The 27,442-nt window shown below is 36.6% G+C and overlaps 1 long non-coding RNA gene across 1 annotated transcript in view; it reads right to left on the bottom strand.

The window, feature by feature from the left end:
- Window positions 1-4,811: 4,811 nt before the first annotated feature.
- Window positions 4,812-27,442, bottom strand: part of LOC148063329 (uncharacterized) — a 63,078-nt gene continuing 40,447 nt past the window's right edge. The window contains exon 3 of the long non-coding RNA XR_015713525.1: window positions 4,812-4,849. This is a non-coding gene — a long non-coding RNA (uncharacterized LOC148063329). The remainder of the gene's footprint in view (window positions 4,850-27,442) is intronic.

Here is a 27,442-nt window from a genome sequence, read left to right as displayed (position 1 = left end):
TTCCATTTCTTTAATTCCCTCCCTCTTTAATCCACTGTCAAATGAATGTGCAGATTTGTACACACCAATATTCTTTTCTTTTTGTGTAGGTTTGACACTAATGTTGCTTGGAACCTATTAGAAACTGTGACCCTGCTTCCTTAAATGTGTCACATTTAACATACTGTTAAAGTTTATGCAATTTTCCGGTCCGGCTGATCCTCGTTTCTTAAAGTAATGACGGTCACTCGTTTCTCTTAATTTAGCCGATTGGTTCCTGTCATAACATGAATTCTAACAGTTTTCTAAAAAGACTGTCAGCTTTTGTTTAAACATGACTTCTTCTCAACACAACTGATGGCCCCGAAACCAGAGAGTCAAGCAATTCCACAAAATAACCCAGAAAGAAAACACGTTGAATGAAAGGTTGTGTCCAAACCTTTAGCTTGTACTGTATATATAGTTTCAAACTCATGGCCAAACTCAAGTTATTTATGTGGCCTGTCGGATGGTTTGATGAATTCAAAGTAGATTACACATTGTAACATGAATTGTTAAAATAAACGTATCCATTCTTTTCTCATTTTAAATGAACTTGTCATAAGAAAATGTACATATACGTGCACTAGATTAATATTTATCTAGATGTGGAGCTGCATGGCTGCCTTGGTTCTGTTTTTCTATTGCTTATTTTGTGTTATCTTATTTTATTCTTTTATTCTGTGTTGGCACCACAAAAAAAAAGGCCAATGTTGGGTTTTCAAAGGCGGCGATAAATGTTTCTGATTCTGATATCATGTGGTTAAGATAAGATAAGATAAAGATCAAAGTTCATCGTATCTACAGAGGTTTCCAATACCGTAACGATGTTGATGGAAATTAATTTTCTTGGTGAGTGTTTGATAGAGGAGGACAAGATATATTCACTCTCAAGGACAAAAAAATATCGTCGTCTTACAGTCAGCTTTGTAAATATAACATTTTTTGGCCCGTGATTTCGACGGAAAAATGATTTTGACCCCTTAAAGGAGGGAGTGTGACACTACTGATACAGTATATAGTGTTTGGTCCGAAACCACCTTAGAGTCTATCTGTGGGAATGGTTCACCCTGAACTTGGATCCAGCCATAAAGCTAGACATAAAGGATACATATGAAGAATAAGGACAAAGAGAATCCACTTCACCACAGCAGCGACTACTAAGAACTCGCTCATCCATCACCGTCTGTCCTGATTACTCCTCCGTAATCAGAGCGATGATGAAGGTAGATCGCACCAAAGCAATGATGAGCAATGAACCAACAAAGAAAATTACAAGTGACTGCTTGTCTCATTACACAAGCAAATTAAAGTATATATCCTTCAGAAGCTTAATATGCATGCAGCGCCGCGTGGCCTGATCCCTTACGATTGACTTGTTCATCCATCTCTCCTTTTGTTTGAAGATAAACTTTCTTGCCTCTCTTTCACTTTCTGTCCCTTTAACTTTGGTGCTTCTGTCCATCTTTGTGGGTTAAACTGTTTTTATCACGTTGTGACTAATACCATAAATCCAAGTTTTTATGATCGACTGTATTGAAAGTTAAAAACCCTGAAAAAAACAAACAGCATGAACAGATTTCAGCTTGTAGGAGGTTGTTATCTACTGCATAATTCATATTGTTGAGAAATGAAATAGAAATGATCACAACATAAGTTTTGGTTTGTTCAACACTCAAGGGAAACATCTTGCAAATTCACAGAAGTAATTTTAACAACCTGAATGCAAATTCTAAGTCCAATAAAGCGCCAGAGCGAGTCAAATGTAATTCCTCTTTCTGGCTTAATGTAACATTATAAAACACCATTTGTAGAATTCTTCTGTCTGTCAACCAAACCAGCTAGACTCAAAGACCCTGCAACCGAAGAGCACATACAGTATGTACATTAGAAAATACATGAAGGAACTCATATTGAAATAATAGGAAATAATACTTGAAATGAAAAAATGTAATCTTTATGTATGGGTGTAAAATTGATGTGCTACGGCATATGAAGCTTAATTGGAAAAAGTGCCTGAAGAAAGACTAAAAAAGTGAAAATCACAGCTTAAATGTCACATATTATCATGGAATCTTCTGAAAATAAACAATATATTGATGCTGTAGGACTACGATTGATGACATAACAAGGGGTGACGCTGTCCCAATTCTTAAGCGACTATTTCTACCTCTGCCTCTTGATACCCGTTTTGGAGGGGTAGACAAAGGGGGACGTGAAGGGCTAAGGGTAAGGGATAGGGGTAGAATTGGGACAGGCCCTAAACACCGATTATAACTCATTAAGGTCTTACGCCATTATGCTCGGAAATAAAATATCTTTGTCAAAAAAAAAAAAGTTTTTGCTATTTACACTAGTAACTATCTAAGTTGAAAGGGTTTGTATCTCCAATATTATTGTTGATTATCTTGAAACCTTCAAAAACCAAATTTGAAAGTAAGCAGTAACAAAAAAAAGAAAAAAGTTTACTTGTACCTGGACTTTTTCAGTTAATTCACTTAATGCTTTTGTCCAAATATACATGCAGGATATTTAGTAATACCTCCTCCATGACAATCTGTGACACTGAATTAGTTTTACAATTTGAGAGACATTTGAAGAACCTTGAAGTGACAGTTGCAATCAAACCAGGTTTGGTTAGTGTGCTAACAAAACCTAAGCTTCATGAAACAGTGTCATTATTTTCAGAGTCCGCTAGGTGGTGGTCCCTAAACTACACTGCTTTGAACAACTGTTCAAAAGAAACTGAAGGCGCCACCTACTAACCTCATATAATGACACTGCTTCATGAAACTTCATCAACCCATCACTACTTATGTCATGTTTAATATTTGCGTTTGCGTTTGTCATTTAATGATAAGTTTGATGATAATGTTTAGTGATGGTCTGATGAAGCTTCATGAAACAGTGTCATTATTTTCAGAGTCCACTAGATGGCGACTTTTGCACTATGTTCCTCTGTTTTTAACAACTATATAAAAATATCTGTAAAATGTGATATTACTTGTTTCCCCTTTTTTTGGTGCATTTTTCTTGAATTGCTGAAGTTAATGCAATACAAGCTAAACAATACCAACAGCTACCTGTCATCATAATCAATGTATTAAATGGATTATCGTGGTAGCAAGTCTGACTATGAATGTATTTCTCTAACAATGTTAACATCTTAATAATCTAATCTCAGTTGAAGTAAGATATTTATTTGCTCTTCTTATCTGTCTTGACATTGCAGAAGTTGTTATGAAACCCTATTGATTGGAATTAAATATATATTTTTATGCGTACTTAAGAAAAAGCTATAAATCCTCTGGTAAGTCATTTGTAATCAAAGAAGCGCTTTTCTATCATAAATAAATAAATATGTACAAAAGACTGGCTGATCATTTGTGACCTTTCAACATTGTGATCTGTGCCGACCACAGGGAGAAAATTGTTCTGATTTTATCCAACGAGAACAAACAGTTAGTCAATAGCCTTTGGTTATCGCGATGTGCAAGTAAGCACACACTGTTTCCTGCGCCCAAATCAATGTTTTCAGATTGGACTTCATGGGCCTAACAGAGTTGTTATTCACCAACAACCCACACCTTTTCTCCATGCAATCACTCATCACCCTCACATGAAATCAAATCAACTTCTGTATTCAGCATCCAAAAGACGTCACTTGTCCTGTTGTTTAGTGCAAATGTCAAATATGTAGTCGTGTTTAAATCAATGAGGATTTGCAAGAATCAATGTCTGGGTTCCTATGAGAGGTCATTAGCAAGTCAAAGATGCAGCAGCAGCTCCAATGCTTCCTGCCCACCACTATGACCCCCAATGTGAGAGGTTTTCTTTTTTTTGTATTATTCCTACTTCTTCAAACAGTGCTGGTTCAGCATCAGTCCGAACAAGTTGGAGAAAAATACTTTCTGAACACATGTCTGTCTTCTTAGATGCACTTTCAGGTCACCATAAATGCAACCTAGCATTCCCAATCAATATTTGCTTTCATTGGCCACCATAGCACTGACAGCTCACTGGCAGATTTCATTTCTTGACAATCTTTCCTATACCGGCCATAGTTGTAAAGAAGATGACCTGCTATGGCTCCATAAGGGAAGGAGATAATAAAAGACTAAATAGTACAAACTTTTTTTGTTAGCTACATTCTGGTTTTTGATGGTCTTTACTGGCAACAAATGGTTCCAAAAATAGTTAAACTCTTGCAATCACAAGTCAACAATGTAGATGGATAGACAGGATTGATAATTAACAATAAACAAAAACCTAATTGCTTAATTCTAATGAAAAGATTGTTTCAAGAGAAGTATTGCAACAACTACAAACAGAGATGAATAAAAATAACTGGAAGACGCTAAAAGGCAAAAGTAAACACGCTAAAATAGATGACCACTCGAGTTGCTTCGTCAGAACAGAGAGTCTCATTAATTCTTCTTGGATTAGTTTGACCAAAAAAATTGGACACTAAGCAGACAAACTGCACTTCAAAACACATTTAAAAAAAAGCTTTAAGAATGAGATCTAAAGTGATGTAATAGTTACTTCACACTAAAGCAGGATTAAATCCTCTGAGTTGCAAAGACATTTCACTGGAAGACTTGCTGTTGTTAGAATTAAATGGATTCAATGGATTTTCCAAGGACATTCTATGCAGTCTTGTTTAAACAACAAAGCTACACAATTAATAAGACATTAAATAAATTAAGCTCTGATTCTTGTTAATGTGGGACAAACAAGAAACAAACTGTTCATATGGCTAAGAGAAATTAGAACAAATGGAGTTAGCTTACTTTGATGATACCAGGACGCTTTCGTCGAAGGGCTGCTGCTAAAAAGAAAGACAAAAGGAATTAGTCGAGATAAAATTAAGAGAAATAAAGTCAAGATTCACATTACTTACAATTTGCAAAACATACTTTCAGGTAGCATTTTACCAGAATCATTTGGTGACTTCATTAGTAGTTATTTCAACAGTTCGGCCTTCTAAATATGATGTATAAAAATGTTAATTCAGACTTTGGTCAACGCTGCGTCCGCACAAACTATCCATCCCTTTAATTCCCACCGAAAAATGTATAAAAATGTATTTTTAATTGTTTGTGTTGACTGAGCATAATCATAGAAAATATACAAACGGTTTTGTCATGGTCCCTGTTAGTATTTACTTTTATTTCACTTAATTGTGTATTCATTTTAAAGACACCTGGCTAGAAAACCATCTGCAAACTACATGCTGCAGCCTCTACTTCTTGTTCCAGTCCGCAGTGTCAGATTGACCACATTACTGTGCTAGTATCTACACATTGGTCCTTGTATTCTCTTTACTCTGATGCATAAGCTTTGCTAGATTCTACCCGTGGGTGTGAATTTGATCCACCACAAGATTTCATTTTTTACATCATTTTTTTTGTGTGTGTTGACAGCTATGTGATTATTGGTTCTTCTTTTTAAATATTTTATTTCCTTATGGTTGATAATCCAATTGTGTGTTTCAGATTTCTTTCTTCATTCTGAGTTCAGTGTAATTCGACGTCTGCCAATATACAGTATTAATATATATTGTTAATGGTGTGAGTCCCTTGAGGGATTCACATTGATTCAATTTCCTTAGCATAACAAATACATGCAATTAAATGCAGCCAAAAAAATATACAAAATGGAGTTCATCATTTTTATCTTCTTTAATTTTTGTTTTATTTTATTATTATATTATCACACAAAACAATTTATACAATATTTTATGATGTACCAAAAATGTCAGTACAGTGATTGCTAATATAAGCTGCGTCTATACTTTCGACACTTCTTGTACCAAACACTCTTTGGTCCAATTTCGGGAACAATCACAGAGTTTGTGAACACATGAATTGAACGTTGTTACAGTTCAATTACAGACGATTACAAAGATGGCTTGTTTTATTCTCTTCCACCTCTGAGTAGACTTTTCAGTTACACTATAAGACTAAATAAATAATTGAATCATGTGAGAGGAGAGAACTAAGGCTGCACACAGCCAATGCCAACATCTCCTTTCAGCTAAATTCAAGATGGCATTTTTCCCAGCAAGTCTGTTAGAGAATGTCTTTGTCCTTTCGTTTGGTTAAAGGATTTTCTGAAAAAAGATTTAGTCTGGTTCAGTGAATCAGAGAGGAGAAATACATGACTTACAGAGGTTGCAGATTTAATAGAGGATGGCGGAGTGAATATTTGACAGAGCTAGCATGTATCACTGGAGAACACTGGATAGCTCAGCTAACTGTCAAAACATTCTCAAGTAAAATCTTGAGCCCAATTGACAAACAACACACTGAAAGAGTCTGCTAGACGTATTCAGATTTTATACTAAGATTAAACCAATGTCTCTTTATAAATAAACAAATTATTTATTTTGATGATATTATTTAGAAGTAAAGAAAATGGATTTTATATAATTTTAACAAACTTTAGGAAATAAATACATTTAAAGTAAGATTTACTCAATCTTTCTTGAGTACTGTCAGTATTTTCTGAAGTGATTTACCATAATATCATGCTACTTTTATCACGTGCTTTAAACCCTGCGGCTTATCAAACAATAGAGCGAATCTATAGATATTTAAGGGTAAAAACCCTCCAGGAGGCGCTCTAAGTAAGTGAAGATTGACACAGAATAGATAATGCACTCAGGAAGACCCTCATGATGGAAAACAGACAACGAACATATAAATAAATATGATGTAACCTTTAAGTAAAAGGTGATCTATCTGATAGTTAAAGAAGGAAATAAAGATGCTGCACGTAAGCTTGGCATCAATTATCCGATGGTGAGACTTTGGAGACGGCAGCGTAAAGAACTGACTCAATGCAAAAAGTTGACAAACAATTTCAGAGGCGATGAAAGCTGAATCATGACAGTGACTGTTTCTAATACAATCGTACACTTTGAAAAATCTTCACAGTTTTACTTTCATATTTATAACTTAAATAATATCTAACATCATAATCAAATGATTAACTGCCAATTGTAATGAAACAACGTTCAACTGATCAAACTAGATGTTTTTTAGAGATTGAAGAGAAAGAGATAGAAGATATTATTGCCCCTTATTCATGCATTTTAATTTCACCTAAAATAACATTTACTTTATACCTTCATTTATCTTATTGTGTTTATATATTATTATTAAAATATGGTATTAAATAAACCTGATATAAATGAGTCAAATCTAGAAAAAGATATAATAAAATATTCCAAGTTGTGTTATATTCTTAACAGATCTTTACAGAATGTCTGATTGAAAACTTACATTTGACAAAGAGGAAGACAGAAGACGAGGGAACTTCTATCGACCATAAAGAGGAACTACTTAAACGACTGCAGTGAAACGACTGAGCTCCTGTCTGCGAAAGAAAAACATAGCCAGTGTGAGGCTGTTTCAAGGCTGTGCATTTGGCACAAAAAAAATAGTATTCAGAAGAAAAAAGATTTCCCACGACAAGTTAATAGAAGCTGGGACACATTCAACAGCCGAAAATAAGACTATAAAGGGTTGTAAATGTAAAAGAACTGATGTAATAATAATTGTTTCAATATCAATAAAAAGGCATCGGAGATGATTGTATATGTAATACTTTGTAGATAAAATTGAAAATATGTATTGAAGAGTGGAAATTGAAATAAAAACTAAAAAGTGTGCTATTACTATTGCTGTGTCCTCATAGCAGACAGAGATGCTCGTCTTAATTTTCCCTGTTCCACGGAATGGCTGTGCTTTACCAGCGACTGAGATGAAAGATTTTCTTTTACGACCAACTCTATGGCCTTCCACCGTCTAATCCGTCTAAACTCTAAACCCAGCAAGGCGAGTAAATCTGCCAGAATTAATTATAATGGCTTCTTTTGTAGCGCCTCTTTTTTTCTGCAATGTCCACTTGTCCCTGACGACATAATGAAGACGAGTGACCTCTTTCACTGAACAGATTGACCCTTTGAATAATGGGGGGAGGGGGGGTGGGAGAGGGGCTGTTGCACTTTTTATTTTATGATGAGTTCGCAAAAAAAATAATCCACATCTCATCCAATCTGCTCCTCCTAATACCTTGGCCTGGTTTCCAGGGTAAAATGATAAACGGTTTCACAGGTGTGCTTAACAGATGAGAATTGACTCTCTTAAATAAGTGTCCTGAAATATGCAACATAAATCATTCGGCTATCGGCTTCACACAGGAAGTGGAAAAAATTCCCTTAGCCTGTGAAGTGCTAAACAATGTCCTTGATGTGGGAAAAAAGGTCGACCTTTGTGACTGAAATAACAGTTTGAGAAACTGGATCAATGAGGCTCGTTCAAGCTGTTTTCCTACAAAGTTGTTCAGGGACTAACTCGGCTGCCATTGATCGTCTGATATACAGCGTGCATCTGGAATGAACTCTCTGTAAATAAAGTGCTTATTAGAGGCTCAAATTAACGGTAAAACACTATGTATGTCTCTTAAAGACGAACTATGAGTAGTATTTCAGTAAAGTCTTTGACAGCTGGTGAGTTTAGCGAAAATCATCACGAATTTAACCAATGCTAAAGTGCTAAAGGTGGAGTCGATGCAGTGATATTTTAAGTGTATTGTTTATAGGGTGCTTCATAGCTATAAGACTTTTACGATGATTCTTTGGACGGTCGGTTTATATTTTTATTCACTAAAATGATACTAACTTGGATGTAGAAAGAGAAATAAATGTTTCCCTTTTTCTCAGGACCAGATTGGTCGTTTAATATTCTTTATTGGACGTTATTTTTTAAGGCACAAATACAGACTGAGGACTCTGTAATACTGCACCGAAAACTCAACTTGTGGTGCAGTGGTTAAGACCCTGTATGTGATAACCTGGACACCAGTTTAGTTCCAATTTCCAAGGGCAACTAATGTGAAAACCCAACTCTCCTGACTCACATATTTTAAATGTTGAATTCTTACTCTCCAAGATGCAATAGTTCTCTTATTATTATGTATTATTATGACCATGTTTTGAAGTTCACTTTATTAATCTCCCCCATCTGAAATCTTAGCGAACGAGAGGTTACAAGAGTCATTTATGACGTGATAAGCTTTGTTTAGACAATGAGGCCCTTGGAGGGGAGACTTCAGGGATTAGTGATGAGCGGTGATAGACCTTAATGATTGACCAATCACAACAAAGTGCGTTTCTCCAGAAAAACAAAGTGTTTTCAGCGTTTTCCGTGAGTAAATTTTCTAATGTAAATATTTCAATGAAAAGAGAGTTTTGTACAAACAGACACATACTGATGAGTACAATAAAGGTCCAAGATCTATTTAAGACACACTTAAATCAACACATTAGTTGCATTTTGAAGGAACCTAACATACCTTTTTTTCTATTCTATTTGATTAATTACAGTGTTATTATAAAGTCTAGTTAAATTAGCTCCTTGGCAGATGTCTAATGGAAAGATTGACCTGTGAGTTTATTTTCAATTTCTTTATTATTTGGACCATATAAGTAAACAGTTAGATGAAGCCTGTTAACCTAACTTTTTAGAGTTCTGGTCTTACAAATGTTGATTGTTTTTATTTTATTTGTACAGTAGAACCATATTTGTCATGACATCTCATTACACCCCAAACAATATTAACGACAAAGACAACTTTCTGACAGCATAATAGCAGATAAATAGATTTGTTATTATTACAGATTTTTAGATGTCTAGTTTTTTTTTTTTAGAATCCCTTATTAGTCCCGCGAGGGGAAATTCAACCATTCACACATACTGATGGGAGTAGGCTGCACACTTGCGCCAAGTTCACCATCAGGAGCAATCAGGGTGAAGTGTCTTGCTCAGGGACACAACGACACAAGCTTGTTTTGTTCTTGTTTAGTTGCTTCTATTATTAACATTTCAAAATCAAGTGAAACCATAGTTCTGTTTAGCATAAATCTGCGTTAGACCACCAACTTCACCAGCTACCTCATTTGATTTCTGCTTCTTAATCCAGTTTGAACAGGAAAACAAAACCCAGCGAGCCACAATAGAGCGCCACACTAACTATTTGTTTCCATCCTTGTTCTCTGTGTCCTTATTTTCTGGTGCCTAAAGCTGCTGTCTGTGAGCTCAGCAGCTGAAGCCAGTCTTCCATTGGTCTGTGTCTGGCCTCTATTATCAGAGCATGACAAGGAGCTGCAGTGTCGCCTTGTCAGCCTAATAAACACCCTTTATTTTGCCCACCTGGGTGTGTGGGCAAGGGGGGTGGGTGGTGGTGGGTGGGGGGATTGGTTCAGCCAGCCACAAAGTTGTGGACCATTGATTTCATGGATGGGTTATACTTCCGCCTGTCTATTATGTGTTGAACAGGCTGTAATGGTGTTATTGTGCAAAAGTATTGTGGGGAAACTTGGGGGATTAAGTCTGCACTGTATAGTGTGACAAGAGAGAAACATTTTGTCACAGCTTCAAAATATGTTTGTGCGAATAATTGTAAGTGTTGTCAACATTTGTGAGAGCTTTGGGAATTGAGTCGCCTATTCATTCCCAAGTGTACTGTTCCTTTTCTGAATTGACATTAAATAATAAGAGATGCCCGGAAAGGTATGTTATGAAAGTGAAAGTAATAGTAAAATAAACTATCCTTACTTACTTAGCATTGCTAGAACATTTGAAAATAAAACAAAAAAACAAAGTCGGTTATAATAGTTCATAAATTGTATATATACAGTATATAGTAGTGATGGTCTGATAAGGCTTCACGAAGCAGTGTCACTAGATGGTGGTCACTGCAATATTTTCCTTTATTTTGAACAACTGTTTTAAGGAAATATCACAACATTTTTAAACTGATGGCGCCACCTACTGACCTCTAAACAACATGACACCGCTTCATGAAGCTTCATCAGCTCAGCACTAATAAACAGGGATATGATATCAATGCCTAAGATCTTTTCTTGCACAACAGTGTTGTAGAGCAAACTTAATACTCTTTAGCTCTGACTCCAAAATAAATATCAAGATATGGCGAGTTCTCGACTTAGCAGAAGCATGTGTTCTTCTCCTCCAGCATTTTATCTTCCACTTGGCAAAAAGCCTTTTCTCAGTCCAGAGGTGATAAAGATCATGGATTAGCAATTCAATGAAAATTCAATGAAAAGTCAAACCAAAGATTGTAGAGGTACTTTAATCCATGCAAAATACATTAGGAAATGATATGAAGTGTACATTTTGCTTTCTACTACTCTTTTGGACTTTTCCAGACTTGGGATTAATGATAAAACTGGCTTGTATATTATACAGTTAAAATAAATGTACTGAATTTTGGTTCTACTTCATAATTTGTTTCAGCTGAATAAGTACATCTTGACACCAAGATAAAACATTAAAACCACTTGGAGAACTCAGACGTCCACTAATACCTCCACGATAGAAGGCCCAGGCTGTTGATGAATTGATTTACGTGAGGTTTTTTGTTGCAGGCGAATAATAAAAAAAAAGAGTTATTAGTCCACTGACTCCACTATCTAGGAGAAGACAAATATTACTCTCCCTCCATTCAAGCACAGATTGAAAAAAATCCTTCAAAATATGTGTGGATCCACTTGTAATATAGAAGGCAACCAAAATGTGGTTTTAGCTTTTTTTTTTAAATTATTATTACAACTTCCTCAAGATTTATTTAAAACCTCTTCATTCATTCATTTTTTCATTTTTTTTTTCATAGATAATTCATGACTAGTATCCTTGATGGAGGCTATAAAAGCTCCTTTTGTTGATTCAAATAGTTTGGATTATTTTCAAATTCTTACATGTTTCTCATTCACAGAAAATGTTAAATTTATTTTGACTGTCTTGCTAATGTTGTATTCTTATTTATGTGCGGGTATTCAACAATATGTTCACGATCAATATTGTTGTAAGAGAAAAGTAATTTGCTATCAGGTCGAAACAATTGTACCATGTTTATTGAAACTATCAAAAAAAACATATGATCTCATCTTTCCAAGTGAGATGTGAGCGACTGCAGCAGATAATCAGAGACCTTATTTGTGACCTTTGTTCCTTTGCTGGATGAGGTCAACAACACCTTTATATATTTTTCATTTTGCCACAATGTCCTCCTTCCTCGTTCTTTGTGCAGTTAGGGTGAAAGGTCGTCCTATGGTTGAACAAGCCATTCAATCATAATTCTCATGAGTAGCTGTTGTTCTCACATTGAGTAAAAAAGAAAAAAAAGAGAAAGAAAGAAAGGAAAAGGGAATGAGAGAAGCCCTGACCCTGGAGAATAATCCAATCACTGCTTCAGCACCACGGACAGCAACATCACTCTACGGCTGGTCCAGAAGTGAACCACAAAAGGAGGAAATATCAATGTGCCGATTCAACCCTCTCAGCAGCACCTATCATTTATACCCTGAGCAATGGTTACCAGGAACGTCTTACCACACAGTTCTGTTAACATACGTGTTTACGTCTAGAAAAAAAAGGAGTGACCTTGTTATCAGGAGCTTGTAGAGTGATTGCCACCATTTGTGCTATTTTCATTAAGATTAAAAAACAATTTAGAAATGAAGAAGGTACAGATGGATATGTAGATCAGCTCAAAACTACAATGAAAACTATCTTACAAAAAATAGTTGAAAGTAAATTTTCATTTAAAAATACAATCACCGTCAAAAAAGTCTAAACAGGAAAATCGAAAAAAACAAACAAAAAAACAACAACATTTAACCTGTTTATTTTAACATTAAAATTAAACAAATAATAATGAAAATAACAAAAAACATATTTTAAAAGAATGACGTTTTGTTTTACTCTTTTATTATATGATTACTATTCTTTTTTTAAACGGCAACTAATGTGTTGATTTAAGTGTCTCTTAAATAGATCTTGGACTCTATTGTACTCATCAGTATGTGTCTGTTTGTACAAAACTCTCTTGCAATTGAAATATTTATATTAGAAAATGTTCGCTCTCGTAACCTCTCGTTCGCTGATTGCTTCTAACTTGCACAATTCTAATACATGTCCTGATAAATAAGGGATTAAAGAAGGTACATTATTATTGATCTATGTTTTATGGATAGAAAAGTCAATGAACATTAAGAGTGCTCTTTGGCAAAACTAGACATCAAGCATGTATAAGTTCCTCTATGAACTGAGATAAAGTCCCTTGATGTTAACCAGCCATTCAGCATGAATCTAGATTTGAATATTCATGTTAAGGAGCCACTTTTTACTCAGAGGTTGAACCAGATTTTTAAATTCCACCTCCATGTAAACATCAAAGACTGAACACACAGGCGTGAGATGTACTGAGATGCGAGGCAGACCAGTAGGGGGCAGGAGGACAGGAGTGGGCTACTTTGTGTTATCAACAAGCTATCCAGGATGACCGAATAGAGGTCACTTTCAGTCTAATGCTGATTTGATTTTAGTTGCTACCTCCCGAACCGGCCCGTGGCCACAATACAATCAGCGATCAAGGGGGAAACAACAACTGAATTAGCGGCTCTTGTTAAAGCAACAGCAGCCAGGGAGGCGAACCTGCAAACCTGTAAAACTGTCAGAGCGACCTTCACATACCCTCAGTATTGATGGTCCAATCACACCGAGAATATGAATTAGTACCTTCAGGGATTCCTTAAAACAGGCTATAATTCTGGATATGTCGGAAGGAAGAGATATCAATCATGGGATGACTTTACGTCGTCGCCTAGAGAGCTGACAAAGATAAATTTCAAAAACATGTTTTTCCCATATCGTTTCTGCTGTGTGAAGTCACTCTGGTTTTACCTCTGACACACAAAAGAAAAGTGTTTTTATAATATGACCACTCAAAAACACTGAACATTTATTTATTTTCCACATAAAGAAACATCTACAACGGTGAACAGGGACTTTGCAAAGAAACACTGACCCAGAGTTTATCTTCTATTTTCATCTCAGGTTTGTTGTCATTGATGTTCATTTTGCTAAATCGTCAGCATGTTAATGTTTTCTTTTGCCACATGGTTTTACTTTGAAATAGATATTGCAAAGTAACAACACATCCATTAGCGAACTATGTGCAGAGTTTAAATTAATAATCATTTCATAGGTTGAAAATAGCACTGATGATTTTAGTTTAAGTGTAAAAGGGGAAAGTAATAATCACTGTAGGATGCAACCATTTAGAAATACATACATTCGCTATTTTACCATTTCTTGATACAAAAAAAACACAGAAACAACACACCAACACTTTTCAATGTTTCAAGAACAACAAAAAGCTTACTAACGGTCTTACATACTAACTTAAAATGTGTAAGTTCAACCAAGTTTCAAACCTTTTCTACTCACCATCATGTCAACTTTTTTTCAGAGCAAACTCTTCCTTTTAGTTAAAGGCATACATTTCACTGGACCACAGTTGTCTTCGTCTTCATCTTCAACCAAAAATGACTCACTCAAAAACATCCAAATACCTCCATGTTGCTTGTCTGTAACATCCCCCTTATAATGAAGCCTCAAAATGAAAAATTGTTCAGAAAAACCTTAAACAAGTCTATATTTTAAGTTTGTTTGTAGCAGAAGTTATCATTCTTGCAGTTCCTACCTTACGTATTTCCTCATTAAAACATATTGCAAGATTTAGGATGCTAGCCTAGCAGTGTCCGCTAAAACAACCTTAAAATATAGACTTTTTTTTTTTCTTTTTTAACAAATCTTCATGTTGATGCATCAATACAATACAGACGAAAACTACGGAGATATTTGGATGTTTTTTTCACATGTCATGAAAAAATTAAGCTGGCCTAGCAGCTAGCCTACCGACACTAAAACAAACTATAGCCTTTTTTTTTGTAACCATTCCTTATGTCGAGGCATCAGTACAAGATGAAAACTAGAGACAATGGAGGTATTTGGATGTTTTTAAGTGGACATAGATGAAGACGACGACCTCTGTGCATCGCAACATCAAAATGGACTTTTTTTTTTTCTATAACTCTCAAAAGAACACATTACTCTGAAAATAATCTCAACTTTAGTTGACATAAGGGTGAGTAGAAAACGAGTGAAGTCTGATCGCTTCAACAATGTTGAATGAACAATACCAGAAGATCTTGGCCATGTTAAAGTTGATTCATTTTATTGATTAGATTTTTTATTTTACTGATAACTTATAACAGTATCTCAGTACTTCATAACAAAACACTTTTTCTGACCTACAAAAATAATTAATTTAGTTTTTACCACCAACGGTTATTTATTTCTAGTCCATCCTTAACATTGCATTGTATTATATTCACAACTAGTGATGGTCTTATGAAGCTTCATGAAGCAGTGTCATGTTGTCTAGAGGTCAGTAGGTGGCGCCATCACTTATCTTTCATTATAACTCTTTTTCAAAACAAAGGAAACTAGTGCAGAGACCGCCATCTAGTGGACTCTGAAAATAATGACACTGCTTCGTGATCAGACCAGCACATTTCACAACTATTTGAGCTATAAAATCTACAACACTTGGAGATACATCAATTATAGGTTAAAATACATCAAATGCAGTGATTTTATTTTAACTGCTTGTGACTTAAGTGAGCGATAGATAGATAAATAAATAGTGTAATTATCAGGTCAAATTCAATTTATCTTGCCGTGAAGCAAACATGAATAAGAGCAGCTTGTTTAAATAATACTCGACCTCTACCTGACACCGTTGAAAGAAATCTCTTGAAGCAAACAATTAAACAACCAACCACTGACTCCAACAATTTCAGTGGAATTAGAAAAGAAATAAAAGCCTTGAATGCAAATATCTGCTCATATAACCTGCAGCAGCAGTGAATACAGATTGTATATACTGGCCAGTTTGAAAGCATGTTTTAAAGAACAGCCGCTGGCTCTGCTCTCTTCCTTTATGTGCAGCTTTCTATTCACTTGTCTTGAGCGCCACTAAAAATAGAAGCCAGTGTCCATTACTGTTTCTGGACCCTGCTGTACTTTCTAAGCTCTTTGTGCCCATCACGCTCTCCTCGCCCGGGAACAAACTCAACATTTATAATTGTGTATTATTTTATTCTCAGACAAGGGCAGGTCTAGGTCCGAAAACCTTGCGATGTCGGAAGATTTCTGTACATGTTGGGAAGCCTTTCACCCGTATTGAAAGTGTGGAAGGATTGTCAGAAACTAGATTAATGTTGGTTTAATTAAACTGGCTGTAATTAACTCTCACGAGGGGTAATTAAGGTGGCTGAGAAAGCTACACGAAGGCTCCAGTAGAAAAATATGATTTAGTGAGGCGGAGGGGCAAAACAATTTGCCCCACTAATTGTCACAAGGAGCTCGTATATTGATGGATTTTTAATCTTTTCTTTATGTGTCTTGCACGCCTGTCTGGTCTGTGACATTGTCTACAAGATGATGGTTGACAGTTTCTCATAACTCTTGATCTAGGATTATCATTTCTTACTGTATTTAGCAAACACCCTTATGGCTGCACGTTTCTTGGTAAGGCGAGACATTCAAAAGTCACCAAGATGAAATGTCTCTATGTCCACTGTGTGGTAACTTTGTGTCGAATCAAAAAGCTCACCTTAATTAAACGGGTGACGCGTCTAACAGTTTATGACGACAACTTTAAAGGGTAACTACCTGAAAACGTTTGTATGCGTGACGCTTTTAATCGAATTAAAACAACCTTTGAACCTCACTCTATTTGCAGCCAAATGTGAAGCAGCCAGGATGAGAATCAGCTCCTCTCATTCTGAGACCATGGTCCTTAATCAAGAAAAAGGGTCAATGTCCTATCCAGTTGGGAGGGGAAGTTAGAAGAAGATATATGGAGTTTTAGACACCAAACTCTCTGTGTATCCTGGATCCAGGAGGCCGTCAACACTGAGTCTGGTTCTGCTCAAGGTTTCTGCCTTCTAAAAGGAAGATTTTCCTCGCCACTGTCACGCTGTTATTTACTCATTGTCGAGTTGCATGGATCTGTTTTTCTTTTCACCACTATAGTCTTTCTTAAACTGTAAAGTGTCTTGTGATTACCTTGTTATGAAGTGATAAGATATTTTCCTAAGGTGTTGGAGTTCCGGCACCTTGGTTACTTTAGATCTTCAGATCTCGATCAGTCTGTTTTGGTGAAGATAGAGCTGAGCTAAAAGGCAAAACTTGATTTAAGGGTGAATCTCTGTTTCTGCTATGGTCATGAACTTTGGGAAGTCAGCAATGGTGTCTGGACACAAGATATAAGTTGAGGAGATCAGTCTCATCTGCACTAAGAGATGCTAGTTGACCTTTTTAGGATATATCCCGGACGACTTCCTCGGGAGGTGTTCCCGGCACATTCATTTGGGAAGACCCGGGACCCGTCAAAGAGTCAACCCCTGTTTGGAGACATAATGCAGGAAGTGGTTTCTGGGGAGAGGAAATCTTGGGCAGATGTATAAGTGGTAGTAAATGGATGGATGGCAAACATTTAACATGTATGTACAAATAAATACCAACAGACAGCAGGGTTAGGTATAGATAAATATGCTATGAAAAACTTGAAAACAATAGACATGCAATACATGGTTAAAATGAACTTTATTTTTGATGTGAATATCTCATTGGTGGACGCATATGTCCACACGAGTATAAAAAGAAATCCATGCTGCTTCACAACACCCACTCACACAGCACCTGAACCTGCCTGACAAAGCTCCTGACGCACTCTGTCACACACTCACACTTTAACCTTCAAATAAAACTGACGGAACATAAAAAAGTCTGTTACAATGGGAACATGTGCAACACACAATAGTACACATTTAAAAATGGATAAAAAAGATGATAACGGATGAAAACTAGGTTTGGTTACAATCGAATTTAACTTTAACCCAGCATTTCTTTGATGTTTGAGACAAAGTATTCCCAAAAATGTACCTTAATTGTATTTATTCTGTAAATTGTGTCATGGTCATGGTGTTGTCTCAGGGTTAAGGTGATCAGGGTCATTTTCTTTGACCCAGAGACAACACAAGGGATACCATAAACACATTTGATTTCGGGCCTTTGGATCATCTTGACCCTTAGATAACACAAGTGATACCATGAACCCTTTTTTCCCCCAGGCCTTTGGGTCATTTTGACCCAGTGACAACTCAAGGGATACGTCAAACAAATTTGTATTCGGGCCACTGAGTCACCTTGACCTTAAGATAACAAAAGGGATACCTCAAACATGTTTTTTGTCAGGCCACTGGGTCACCTAACCTTGAGATAACACAAGGGATATCTCAAGCATATTTGTTTTCAGGCCATTGGGTCACCTTAACCTTGAGATGACACAAGGGATACCTCAAACATATTTGTTTTCAGGCCATTGGGTCACCTTAACCTTGAGATAACACAAGGGATATCTCAAACATATTTGTTTTCAGGCCATTGACCCTGTGATAACACAACGGTAAATGTTACCATGTCACGCCCAATGAGGAATTTGAGGCACTTTAAGTCAAGAAAAATTAAAAAACTCAGTTTGAAAATAAATCGAGTTTCTTGAGTAGAACTTCACATCCTGAGGCAAAAACAGACGCTGAGCCTGAAAGTGTTGAACACGATGCAAGCTAATAACACACAGTAGGGGTTTTGTTTTGCGTATTTCTTTTGTAGCATACAGTGTTTCCTTACTCATGCTGTTTTTCCCGAAACGCATTACCACACCATAGCGGTGATGGACTCTTATGTCATGCCACACGCATTTAAAATGTCACTGTTACTTACTTCTTTTTTGTTGTTGTTGTTGTTGTTTGGTATAAGCACCTTTAGGGTAGAAACATGCCCTGCAACATCCATTACTCACTCTACTTACAAAAGCTTCAAACACATATTCAGCTGAGACCACCAGGCATAAAGGCGGAGGAGAATACTGCAGAGCGACTCTGGCCACACGTGGATCCTCTGAGAGCAAGATCAATGAGATTTTTTTCTTTTTTTTCCCCTAGCAGCGGGGTTGTCCTCCAGCCAGAGGGAGAAATGATCTATGCAGATCTCATTAGACCCCTATGATGACAGACGTGCGACCAAATGATTAATGGCCAGCTGGAGCATCGGGAGAATTATTGACGTGACCTTTAGGGGACGCCTCCGTTCAGCTGCAAATGGACCGACATCACTTCCTCCGGATTCATCCACTCTGACATTTAAGGGGCTTTTCTTTTTTTCTTCCACTACCTGTCATATTTTCAAAAAAAGTCTACACATCCTGAGTTTGCAACACTCCACATTCTATTCTTTTTTAGATTAGTAGGGGAAGAATATTCCTGCTGTAATTTCCCTCTCTCATCATGCTCATACAAGTGTTGAATCTAACTCGTATGAAATAATGAATGGAAAGTCATTTAACAACTGGATTTCATATTCTTTTATGCGGACAAAAGAGAACAGTCAAGCGCAGAAGCCAATCTCATTGAGTTATTCAGTCACCTTTTCATTAGCTCTACAGACCACCATCCGGTACATGGTCGTTTTTAATTGAAGTCTTTTTTTTTTAAGATGCCGTAAAGTGTGTGTGTGCCCACGTGTGTGTTAAAAATATAGTCTTTGAAATAGAAGAAACAATGAGGTCCTTTGTATCCTAAGAAATCTGTACGTAGGTGTTTTTATCGAGGACCGTTTTAATTGTGATCTTACAAAATGTACGGTGTTTCGTACGCCCCTGCTTTCAAGCTGGTAAAAAAAAAAGGTTTTATTATAATTATTCATTTTGATTAAATGAATATGGATATATTGTATTTGGGCATATACTTCTTCGAGTGTGTTTTGGGACAGTAGTCAGTCCGCCAGCTTTTTATTACTTAAAAAAGGAACAATGAAGAACAGCTAAGCAATGTCATCGGAAGCTAAATGTGATGTCATCATTCCAGGTAAAAATATTGTTTTTAATCTGCGTGTGATGTCGTTTTCAACTAGGACTCATTCCCTACAAACAGAAAACAGGCCTAAAATCATTTGTATCTGGACTGCGTTTCACCAAATTTGACACTTATGCAATCAGGTGACCAACAGGGAAGAGAGTTCTGCAATGAACAATAGTTTTATAATCAGATCCATCTATTTACTTCAATGGTAACAGCAAGAAGGTCCATCTACAGCTCGTGGAAACCAAAACCGAACAGGAAGTACAAAATATATAAAGGTTGAATGAGTACTTTTTATGTTGGTTTGTGAGTTCACTAGTTGTTGTTTGTCTTGTCTGGCCACCTGCTCATTGACCCGTCTCTTGCCCTAAGCACCAGGCTCGAGGCGGGATAGACCCTATCGTAAAAATATGTAAAATGGATAACGAAATTTCAAAAATGTTTTCAAATTCAGTCCCATTTAAATTTTGCCTCAGGCCCAAGTTTGCCACCCCAGCAAACCGTAACCTCTTTCAGCTGCATAGGCTCGTTCTTGATCAAAGTTTCGAGGTTCATTAATCTCAGAACATCCAGACCCGCCAGACTTCCCCGGAGGTACTCTGTAAACTTTTCTTTCTCCCGCCATTATAAGCAACTCTAGCCGAGTAATCTCAAGATATATCCGTTCCCCATTGTGCAATTACAGGACGTCCCTCTGAATGGCAGTAAGTCTGAAAGAGAGCTTTCCTGTGTCACTACTGGGTGCGATAAAGGTAGGTATTTGTATAAATAACAGAGCAACAAACTATAAAAAGAGCAAACAATGCAGGTAAATCGATACATATTCAACTATTCCAGCACTAATAAAAGCTTATTTTCTGTCTGGAAAATAAATGTGTTTGTGTGGCCAAAAGCCATGGTTAACGTCCAACCGTAACGCTAAATCTGTTGTCAGCGTCTAATACAAGTGTTGTGACAGTCCGGATGATCTTGTCCCAGAAATGCCTTGATGCCCGCCATAGGGAGTGATTTGTCCAAGGTTTATACCTCGACTGTCACTCACTTTAGACGAGCAGTGGACAAACAGTGAGAGGGGGGGGGGACTTGTGAGCTGCTCTTATGAAGAGAGCGCTTGTTTAATGCCTCTCACCGTCAGTTCAAGCATTCGTCATGAGTTTATCCTCAGACTCCACTCACACTTCTTCCTCCACTCAAGAATGCATCATGTCTGTCACTGATGGTTCCCTTTTCTGTTCGCGAGAAATGGAACTGATATGGAAATCATCCTCATTTATTTTGTGTTAAATATAAATATTAATTACATTAAATCAAATTTGGACGTTGGAAGTTTTCTGCCGCTCATTATCTGATGTAGTTTTCCTCCCTGCTAAATCATTCATTGAGAGATCAGTCGTCAACATATTTCAGTGGGCAGTTTGGAAGTCTATCAGAAATGTTACCATACGTCATCTACTTCAAAATTCTCAAGTGTATTCTAAGGTATCTAGGCCATAAAGGAAAAAAAGAAGAATGCATCAATAAAGTATCTTTTCAAGGTGTGGGATGCTCCGACTTTCTTAGAAATACTGTGAGGAGATAAGACTTCTGTCGGAGTTTGAGAGGTGCTGTTCCGCGGCACATCTTTTATTAAAACATGTTTCAGACCAGACTGAAATGTAATGAAAGGAACATGTGGAGTGAATATATCCTCTTCAGGTGTGGGCTGGCAAGTGAATCCAAGAAAAAAATGAACAAAATGATGACACAGAACAATTGAAGTTGAAGCAAATTGCATGAATAGTCAGAGCCCACCAGAGAGGCTGAACTTCAGCTTAACTTATTTTCCTTATCTATCATTCATCAATTCAATTGAAACTAAATTAGCTTGAGTTATTAGTAAGTGTATAATGTATTAAGTATTAATGTATATAAGAGCAGATGGCTGTTCTGATGTTCAAACCAACATTGTGGGCAAAATAATGTATTTATAAAAGGGTGCAAAAGTAAAAAAAAGAGTAAATATTGAGGATTGTTATCATAGTTTTCTCCATAGATGCAGTGAAAAGATAATATTTCTCCTCATAAGTAAAATATTTAAGGGATTTGGACATTTTAGGACTTTTATAAGTTTAAATGTACAGACATGTGTGTTGTTTTAGAAGCTTAACCATAGGCATTAGGCAAAAGTAATAGGTAATCGTGAGGATATTTACCAAACGATATTTCAACTTTTATCGACTTCCTTCCTTCAGGATTTTCCACCATAAGTCACTCTTCTGTGTTCTATAAATTGGTCGTCTTCCTTTTGCATTTCAATGGTATAACCCAACTCCAGCATTCCTCATCAAACATGTACGTACACTGTCTCTCCTCTCTCTGTGTTCAAACTCATCTAAAGTCCTATTATCTGATTGGATCAGTTTAACCCAAGGACGAGATCCCTTGTCAGGAATGTCTTTGTCCTGATACTAGTAAAGATCACAAGGACTTTAATCTTAGTTAAAACGGTCTAAAAAAAAAGAGTCCAATGCGAATAGACCAGCTTGAAATGTGGGTGTAGATTTAAATACACCTCATGCCAAACGTTGTCAACCATGGCGATGAATTGCACTTGAAACGTGTTTTCTCCTGACACAGGTTTGTTGTCTATGCTCAGCATCACTGAAATACATTCAAGGCTTCTCCTCAAGTCAAATAAACAACACTTGGATCGCTAGGATATATGATACGGATTCTGATGGGTCTACAATATCACCTCAATATTGGCACAAAGGTAATATCTGATGTTGTGCCCTTCACTATCTTCAATGTGTCTGCTCAGATAGGTTTGTTTCTCTCCTGGTTACATCAAGAGAGTCGTTTTAGTGATAGTGATATCAGGGGACATGTTTGGGTTTGATATCTTCTACTGGTACTTCTGAAACGGTGCTTAAAATCGTCCCTAAAATGATGTTTTAAGGAAAGAAAATATGCTTTCTTGGATGTGGATGTATGTTTTTGAATTGGGGTCCATCACAATTACATTTGTGCTTTCGGGACTTTATTAGGCGAGTACAGAGACGGCAACAAAGTAATTATTGCTGATATGACTATATTTGTACTTTGGATAAAGATTGTCATGGGAGGAAATAAAAATGAGGGACGACTTGAAGTAGGAAATCTGCAGAACAAACCACTGTTAAGCAAACACATTAAAGCAACAGGGAAAGAACTTACTTCAAAACATGGTCATGATGAGGGATTTGCTGCATCTTGGAGATGAAGACTTCAACATTTGAAACATAAGAGCGAGTCAGGAAAGTTGTTTTCACTTTAGTTGCCATTGAACTCTGCCACTTTTAGCTCGACTTCTTGTCTTTTAGTCAACTTAGTTCATCCTTGGGGCCACTTTGGGGACCCTAAGAAGATTTTATTCTGCCTGAATCCTCTGTATTATACTTTGGTATTGGAAAATGGTAAAAACACAGCATTTAACAAATATTAAAATAAACTTTTAAATAAAATGTCCAAATGAAAACAACACAAAGTAAAGTTGCTAGCTGTTAAAGCTAATTGTCATCTGTCGGCTGTGAAAAAATAATGGTGATGAACTGCAAGAAGATATATGCTGATATTTTGAACTTTTAAACTCCTCTTCACCATTCATCGTGTGAGCCAGTTCTGCAAGTCTGTCAACCCTCTTGATCTTCTCTGCCTCTTCCGCCCTAACTCCATTCTCTTCTTTATCTTCTTCAAATTACTGTATGCAGACCAAACAGGCGCATTTGTTTCTTCTTAAAATAGGCTCTTGGCTGTAGACGGGCTTAAAGAAAGTTGATGTGAAATACGTTTTTGTAACACTTGTGGATTCTCAACACGATCCAGTAACCAGTGGAACCGCAAATATCTTTACGTATCACTAGAGGTGATTTATGGCAAGTCAGTACGCTCAAATTGAAGCTTGCTTTTATGAAGCTTTTCTCATGTCCAGCCCTCCAGCAGCAATCGCCTTTATTGACATACGATCCAGGAGTGATTTGTCTTGTCCCTCCGTGTAGTGTGTTGCCTGGAGCTTCTGCTGTGAGCCGCGTCCTCATGACGCAACATCTCCAACCATCAGGGAATTGAATCTCAACTGCGATATTTCACATCGATAATGATTCAGTTGGTAAGATATTGATGAGAGGTTCTGAAGAGATTTAAAGGTAGAAGTTTTGTAGATCATGAGCCTTTGGTCTTTTTTTTTTCGGAGGGTTGGTGCCATATGTGTTCCACAGGAGGCTAAAGACATATCAAAGGTTAGTGGCTATGTTTCTGCAAGAATCCAATCCTTTCAAATTCACAGGAACTCAGCTCGAAACAGTCATGGAGGAGTGCAGCTAAAAGATTCCTCCTCCACAAAATCCAATAACGAGGAACAGAGAAGCAGCAAATACAAGCCAAGACACATACTTCTGTGAAAATAAGCATGAAGCTTTAAAGCAGGCCGCTCAGCTAAATATACGACACCAACATCTGCTCACTTTGCTACATTCAAATACTGCACAAATAAAATGTACTTATAACCTTCCCAAAATCAATTTCCTTCCAGCTGTTGTTTACCAAGTCATACTTACACGCCATGAAGTGCACAACAGACAGATGAACCAGTACAACAAAGATGTGATAATACAAATAAAATATATATTCATGAGGATACAATCAAAGTGTATCAGATCAAAATTATTATTTGTTTAATTAAAAATAAAAGAAACATCTATTCCTGTTGTTTTGAAATCATTATTATTAACCTGAAATAGTCATTAAAGATTCTTATAGAAGTTGTTTTGTAATATTTAAACTGTGAAGTTGATGGATTTAGACAGTTTCAAGCTCGGACAACTTCATATTTATTTTACTCTAAATTGTTCTATAGTTTAATTAAAGTGAATTAAATATCATTATATTATTTTTAATACAGTGATGAAGCTTATAGAAAACGCATAAATCTAAATTGTGATTTAGAGCTTTTGCTTGTTTGCTCAGGCAAGACATTGGTTATTGGTAAGTAAGTAAATAAATAAGTAATTGTCATTTGTAAAGTGCCTTTCGCAGGCGAGAGTCACAAGGCGCTTGAACAACAAAACAATACGCAGTTAAAAATACATACTTAAGAAGTTCAAAACAAAACAAACAATTATTTCAAAAAAATAAGAAAAAGCCTGCATTTAACTCATGCAGCACAATAAAATACATATATTAGTTCATTTTGAAGTGTGTGGATCAACGTTTAAGTAACGGTATGTGGAGAAGTATGGAGGTTAAGTTATGGAGGTCACACTCAGATGGTTCGGACACAGAAAGAGGAGAGTCAGGGGGCATGTCAGACGGAGACAGGGGGCGATGTAGATACCAGATAAGAAGAGAACTAAGGGATGTTGTATAGGAGGACATGATGGCGATAGATGTGACTAGGAGGATGCAGAAGATAGTCTAACGTGTAGGAGTCGGACCTGCTGCAAAACTCCGTCTGGCAAAGTATGACTAATTGATTTAGTTACATTTGCAACCAGTTATAAAAAGCAATTTTATATTTAAAAAAAATAGTTGTCTTGGAGTGAATAAAGTCACTCAGGTAAATCCCAAGAGTTCCAATTGACATAAAGGCCCTATATGCAAAACTGTATTAGATAGTTTGGTAATTGAAGACTCTCCTCTAAAATTAAACAAATCATCACAGAGCAAATGGGAGGAAATACAAACTGTTATATATTGTTGCATTAAGAGGGGGAATTATACAGTACATAATAACACACAAAAGCAAATTTTGTTAAACCCTTTGTTTTATCTCAGAGTCAATGTCACCCGACGGACGGAGACAAAAGTAATTGTTTTATCCCTTGTGTTGATTTAAGTGTCTCTTGAATAGATCGTTGACCTCTATTGTAGTCATCAGTATTTTTATGTTTGTACAAAACTCTCTTTTATTAAATATATTCACATTAGAAAATGTGTTTAAGCCCTGCCCAATGAAAACGCTTGTTGTTTTTTTTAAATAAACTCCAATTCATTAGCTTAACTCAAATATAGTGTCTTTTTAAAATACTGGGGAAACATAGCAAGGTTCTGTTTTGTCAGGTCAGTAGACACAGAGCAATGACCTCAGAGAGATACACTGTCTTGTTATATTTTAAGTAGTATCATATTTATGACACTCTAAATTTTATTCAGTAGAGTCTTATTTTAATATATCAAATGTTTGGCTTAATTACCTGTCTATGTTTACAAACAATTTCTTGGGGAGTTAAAAAATAAATAATAATAATAATGATAATGTCACCATCCAAGAAACTAAAGGAGGTTTTTCTTACCCTATTAGGATTGTATTGTTAGATGTTACAATATATTCAGGTATAATGGTAGTTTAAACACTATAATCCTCTGAAACAAAGAGAACTCGGGCAGCAGTTTAAGCTTCATGACAAACGGCCATAAACAGATTTGACTTACAGCTGATAAATGGTCTTGATCTTGCCAAAGGTCAGAGCTCTTAATATTAACAACAATGGATCTCTGTCACGGCTAGACGCTGGTGACCTTGTCCACGTCAGAAGGTCGGGATACTCGTTATCTCTTCACACAATCGCGCCGCACACACACGGAAGTTTCCCTTCACCAAGTTTGAGCATAAACAAACCGTTGTGAGGTCAGTGAAGTAACCTTGGTCCGGATTAACAATGGTCCAGGCGGAGCAGTCCTCATTTGTGAACAAGTTTTTTGTTTGTTATTCTTCACAAGCATGAAGCAGTAAACAAACAAAAAAATCACAGGCACTCGAGAAGTAGTGTGTGTGTACTGCTCCTCCCGTCTAGAACTGTCCTCCTGAACATATCAAACACCTCTCTCTCCTCGTCATGCTGCTCCAAAAACATCTATATTTATTGGACCATTATATAAACCAGCCTTATACCTTAAGCCTTAACCTTATAAACCAGCTGTCTTATTTAGCGAAGAGTCACTGAGGCAGCATGTTGAACAAAGATTAGCTCTTGGGATCAAACGTCGGTGCAAAGATACGATTAATACCCTTTTACTTCTTTTATATTTAATTTGTTTTTCTTTATTTGCTCCTCATTAGTAAAAGCGACTATTATATGTTTGCTACGAAAAAAACAAGATCTCTGAATTCTGTCTGAAACGTGTAGATTTATAGATTTGTCAGATGGCTCAAGGTCCTTCATCTTGTGACAACAACAGACGGTTTTTACACTTTAAAAGAAGAAAATCTGTCAAGTAACAGTAACAACTATTGCATAACTGACTTACTAATAATGAATAAAACCTTTGATGCTTTCACGCACCAGATGGAGGACAGCAACATTAGTTGATTTACCGCCGTTGCAAAAGTCGCCTGTTTGGAGTCACTCTGGCTTTCCAGCGATCATGCAAGACAATGATGGTAAGATTGTGGACAAAGACGGTCTCGATAGTAGCTACACTGTAGTGATCGATATAAGCATCACCTCTCAGACAAGCTAACTTTTCTTCCACCGCCTAAATAATACAATTATGATTATCTAAAGAAGTCATTTGATGTGTCGCTCCTAGCGTCAAGCCAACAAG

Source organism: Callionymus lyra, chromosome 16, assembly GCF_982586985.1.
Source record: "Callionymus lyra chromosome 16, fCalLyr1.hap1.1, whole genome shotgun sequence".
In the NCBI taxonomy this organism is placed as follows: Eukaryota; Metazoa; Chordata; class Actinopteri; order Syngnathiformes; family Callionymidae; genus Callionymus; species Callionymus lyra.
Note: the sequence above shows the minus strand (reverse complement) of the source record. Positions and strands in the feature narration are given on the sequence as shown.